This window comes from Saccostrea cucullata, unplaced genomic scaffold (genome assembly GCF_032062105.1).
Source record: "Saccostrea cucullata isolate Sc308-1 unplaced genomic scaffold, CSIRO_AGI_Scuc_v1 ctg3072, whole genome shotgun sequence".
In the NCBI taxonomy this organism is placed as follows: domain Eukaryota; kingdom Metazoa; phylum Mollusca; class Bivalvia; order Ostreida; family Ostreidae; genus Saccostrea; species Saccostrea cuccullata.
This window is the reverse complement of record NW_026934456.1, coordinates 53,518-59,538: the sequence shown is the minus strand read 5'-3', so window position 1 is coordinate 59,538 and position 6,021 is coordinate 53,518.

The window sequence follows — 6,021 nt, the reverse complement described above, 5'->3', positions numbered from 1 at the left end:
TTTCAATTTTTATATCACTTCCTGTGATGGCTGGAAGTGACGGCAGACGGATTTAACGCTATATCTTTTGCCCAATCTTAATAATTTATTATTCATATAAGTTTTGTGTCTTGATCTAGTACAGTCTAATTTAAGAGGTCTCGTCATATTAACATCTCATTTTAAGGGCAAGAAATCACGTGACCGGAAGTAATTTTTCAAAAGATATTTGAGGTTACTCTAAACATTTCAGTCTGAATGACATGTCCTTAAGACCATTTCAAATACTCTTTTTATAAAAGATATTTATGGATTAGTATGATACTCAATTTATGCAGTTCTCTCTCATGACCGGAACTTGTCGATTTTGTTTCCAGTGGGACTGATATATTTCAAAATTACAAATAAGATGCTATAATGTATTACTAAGAAAGATTCCATAAAGAAATATTGATTTTTTTTATTTATTTGATGACTTCCTGTGACAACCGTAAGTGACAGCCGTACGGACGATGTTAACCCAAATGGATTTGCTTTCTTATCAAGCTCTACCATTCCTATAAGTTTGGTGTCTTAATCTTTTACCGCTCTCAGGATCTAGCTATGATAACGTCTCATTTTGAGGACAGAAAATCACGCGACCGGAAGTGAATTTTAAAATGATATTTGAAATATCTGTAGACATATGCAGTCTGAGTTACATAACCAAAAATCATTAACAAATTCTTTATTTACAAAAAGTATATATATGGGAGAAAAAATAATCAAATTATGTAGTTTTTCTCTTATAACCGGAAGTTGTCGTTTTTGTTTCTGGTGGGACTGATATATTTTAAAACTACAAATAAGATTCTATAATCTGATGTAAAAAAAAGTTTCAAAAAAGAAAAGTTGAAATTTTCGATTTTTTTTATCTCTTCCGGTGACGACCGGAAGTGACGGCAGACAATCTTTTCCTAAATAATTTATCCTACTCATCACGATTTACCACTTGATTTTTAAGTTTGGTGTCTTAAACTCTTACCGTTTACGAGATCTAGCTATGATAACTTCTCATTTTGAGGACAGGAAATCACGCAACCGGAAGTGAATTTTATAAAGATATTTGACGTTACTGTAGACAGTTGCAGTCTAAATAACATATCAAAAAATCATTATAAATACTTTATCTATAAAAAATATTTATGTGAAAGAAAAAATACTGAAAATATGCAGTTTTTCTATCATAACCGGAAGTTGTCGTTTTTGCTTCCGGTGAGACTGATATATTTCGAAACTACAAATAAGATGTTGTTATCTGATGCAAAAAAAAATTTCATAAAAGAAAAGTTAAAATTTTCGATTTCTTTGATCACTTCCTGTGACTACCGGAAGTGACGGCGGACGATGTTAACCCAAATGGGCTTGCTTACTAATCAAGATTTATGACTTCTATAAGTTTGGTGTCTTAATCTTTTACTGTTTCTGAGATATGAGTCAGACAAAATTATTTTGAAAAAAGCGGAAATCGGACATAACTGACGACCGGAAGAGAATTTTGAAAAAATGAAAAAAACGCCTGGGCGTATTTTCATTTTCTATCATCCCTGAAAATTTCAAGAAAATCCGTCCAGCCATCTCTGAGAAATCCGATTTACAAGAAAAGGGAAAAAAAATAATAATAAAAAGAAAAAACAGTAGAATCACTATAAGGTCTTCCGTCTGAAACGGAAGACCTTAATAATAATAAGAAGAAGAAACAGAGTAAAAACAATATGTTCCCCAACTTCGTTTGGGGAACATAATAAGAAACAGAGTAAAAACAATATGTTCCCCAACTTCGTTTGGGGAACATAATAAGCTACTGTTTAAGCAGTTGCACTACTAAAATTTCATCATCACAATGTCAAGGGTTTGTGATTTCTCGAACTCCTCACAAACTCTTGACATTGTGAGGATGCTAAAATCTATAGAAATGTTAATTTAATACTGCACGTATAAAGGCGAAAATCAAGTAACGGCATGTACCCCATCAAATGAAAAGTCTTAAAGGAAAATTAAATTGTTCTCAATATGTATTTCATAACCATAAGTGTTTTTGGCTCAGATGGCAGTCTCGATTTTAAAATATTTTTTTTCTTTTCATTGAAACAAAGGATATGGCGCATATATAACCGAATTTCCATTGTTAATATTTTATTTAATCTATTATTAGTCTGCAAAGATGGGTTTTACGGTAAAGAATGTTCACAGACCTGTGGAAATTGCAAAACAGGAACATACTGTAACAAAACAACTGGAATCTGTAAGGACGGTTGTCAAGATCATTGGGCTGGAGAGAAATGTGATGGTATGTATCAATTCTAAGAAATAGTTCTTAGTTTAGAAACTAAATACTTTTCATTAAGTTTTGAGACAGAATCTTACCATCCTCACTGCTTTGAAATAGTCCTGAAATTCAACGGATTAATACTTTCCTAAAGTTTAGAAACGCAGTCATACCAGGCATATTATATTGAATTTGTTTTTTTAAAGTATGCAACGAAGGGTTCTACGGTAGAGACTGTTTGACAAAGTGTGGAAATTGTAGAATAGGAACATTCTGTAACAATATAACTGGGACTTGTCAAAGTTGGTGTCAAGACCATTGGGCTCCGTTTGCATTTTACCAATAAGAAAAATGAAATGTTTAGTGTAACATAAAGAGTTCAATAACGTTTCTACAAGAATTGTAACTCTACATTTTGTTTCAGTTTGCAGCTATGGATTTTATGGTATAGATTGTAGACAGAAGTGTGGACACTGTAAAACCGAAACGTATTGTAACAACGTTACTGGAATATGTCCAGATCGATGTCAAGATCATTGGGCTGGAAGCAAATGTGATGGTAAACTTTCAATGTCATTGTTATTTAATTATAAGAACAAATGCTCTCTAAAATGATTGAAGATTAAATGAAATTTTATAACTTTTGATTAAAAATCTCAGAAAACCTTCACAAGAGGACAAGGAGAAAGAAATATCTCATGTTTAGCTTTTGTGTATTTATCTAATTATTTATTTTGCAAAAGTGATAAAAGCATCATTATTGCACCCTGTAGAATTTATGACATGCTAGAGATACCAAATCCATTATACAGTATTAGACGTATTTATTAAGAAATACACGATGTAATTTTAATAATTGTGTACTCTATAGTTTGTGATAGAGGTTTCTACGGCAAGGAATGTGGATATCGCTGCGGAAATTGTAAGACAGAAAATGAATGTAACAACATCACTGGAAATTGCGTTGATGGTTGCAGAAATAATTGGGATGGACCCATGTGTGACAGTATGACTTGTTTTACACGAATATGTTCTAGTATTCAAACGCGACAAAGATTTGAGACGTTTAACCAGTTAACTCTGTAAATTATGGAATCCGGATAGGGCCACGCAGTTCACTATCGCATCATCTCACCATCTAGATTTGAGTTGATGATGCGATGACGCGATAATGCGATGACGATGAAGCGATGGTGCGATAACGATGAAGCGATGGTGCAATAGCGCGATAACGATGAAGCGATGGCGCGATAGCGCGATGACGATGGTGCGATGGTACAATGAAGCGATAATGCGATGACGCGATGGCACGATAGCGATGATGCGTTGGTGCGATAGCGATGATGCGATGGCGCGATAGTGATGATGCGATGCTATATCGTGTCATCGTCATTGCTTTATCGCGCTATCGACATCGTGTCATCGCACAATCGCTCTATCGACTATATAGATAGGATGGCATTCCCAGCAGTCATTACATAACATGGCGTTTGTTAATAAAAGATTCAAGAATATTTCTTTAACGAAAACGGTAAAGAAATCATATTTCTTCTTTGGTTTTATACAGAAGAGCTTCCATGTGTATTGTCATTAGTAGTTAAAATTCGAGGAAAGATTTGATTGCCCAGTGATAATAAACTGACTTTTATTTTGTATTTGATAATTATATTTTAAATAACAAACACGAAGTACATGTACCAAGAGGAGAGAGGGAGGAAGACTTTTGTCTTGTGTTTGCTTTTAATTTTCTTGATTGAGAATACTGTATTTAACGGTGCTTAAATGTCAGGATTTCTCAGAAAGTACAATAGCGATGCTTTTAATTTCACCAGGGACCTATATACTAGTATACAGGTCCTTGATTTCACGACGCAAGAAATTAATTTAAATTTCGTATAAGTATTTACTCGTTTTTAATAGTTAATGATAACATTCACGATGGGTTTAATTTTGCAGAAAAAGGATGAATCGCGAACAAAGTGAAACTAAAACCATCGTAATTATTTTCCAATCAACAGTATTAACCCCCCCCCCCCCCCCCCCCCGGTTTATAAATCAAAATCTAGATCACGTGGATTTCGATATCTTTTACATCAGTCACAAGATGAGTATTTATTATTTTGATTATGAAACTATAAATTAACAATCTCCTAAATAGTTGTATGTCTGGCAGGAAAGACATGGTAAATTTTAATGCCCAAGTGAAGTTTATTAACCCAGTAAGATCTATTTCTGATATATATTCTGTTCATATCTTCGCTACCTGAAGCCATTTCTATTCTCAATGGCACATGCGCATAAAAGTCGATAGCGCGATAGTGCGACAATGCAATGACGATAGTGCGATAGAGCAATGATGATGACACGATAGAGCATCGCTTCATCGTTATCGCGTTATCGTATCATCGCTATCGCACCATCGCATCATCGCTATCGTGCCATCGCGTCATCGCTTTATCGCTCCATCGCACCATCGCTTCATCGTCATCGCAGTATCGCGCCATCGCGTCATCGTCATCGCGCTTTCGCACCATCGCTTCATCGTTATCGCTTCATCGCTCCATCGTCATCGCATTATCGCGTCATCGCACCATCGACTCAAATGTCGATGGTGCGATGATGCGATAGTGAACTGCGTGGCCCTATCCGGATTCCATAGTAAATGCTTTTAACATTAAAGCTCTCTGGTGTCAACTTTGAACTAATTACGTTTACATCAAGTAATTAGCATAATTATTTTTCAATTAAATTACATGTCATTGGAATTTGTCAGAGAACGTTTTAATGTATAAAAAAATCAAAAGTGATATTTTTGACTGTGAATACTTGAATATGATTTCTTACATTAGTTGAATTGAGACATTCATTTAAATATAGAATCTTAGTTAATTTTGATAAACGATCTTTGATGTTTAAAACAAGGCGTGATTTAATTAAAATAGATCTTTTTCACGACTAAATATAAACTGATACTGAATACAATGACTATTTTTTCTGCAGAATGCTTAAAGGGATTTTATGGAGAAAACTGCTCCATGATATGTGGGCATTGTCAAAATGAGACATCTTGTAACAACGTCACTGGTGTGTGCGAAAACGGATGCCAAAATAATTGGAATGGCACAAAGTGTGAAGGTATCTTTAAGGTCCCTTATATAAGATGAATAACAGGAAAATAACACGACATATACATAGATGTATATTCTTTTATTAGCCTATTTAATAACCCTCCTTTATTTAAGTATGCACTAATGGAATGTTTGGCGACAAATGCAACTTCATGTGTGGGAAATGCAATATGACACATCCTGTTTGTGTGCAATTGACAGGGGTCTGTCTTTATGGTTGTCAAAAAAGTTGGAATGGCTCAAAATGTGATCGTAAGCATCGTACCATGTAATCAATTTAAAAACACTATCAAAGCACTAACAAAAAAATCAATCGTTTTAAAGTCACCTACATGAACTACAAAAACGATCTGTCAATCACAGCTCTCCAAAGGAATATTTCTTGCATTGTAGATAAGATAGAATACCTTTTCAACCATAAAGAACAGTCTGATAAAACAGCAGTAATCGGAGGGACTGTTTCAGCAGTTCTGCTCTTCCTTATCGCCGGAGTATCTCTTTTACTTTTCTACAGGTGTATTTTTATGTATATAGGTATCAGAATCATTCTGTTACTGATATTTTTTTCCTTTTTTCAATTTTTTAAAGATAACTTCTTTTTGGCAC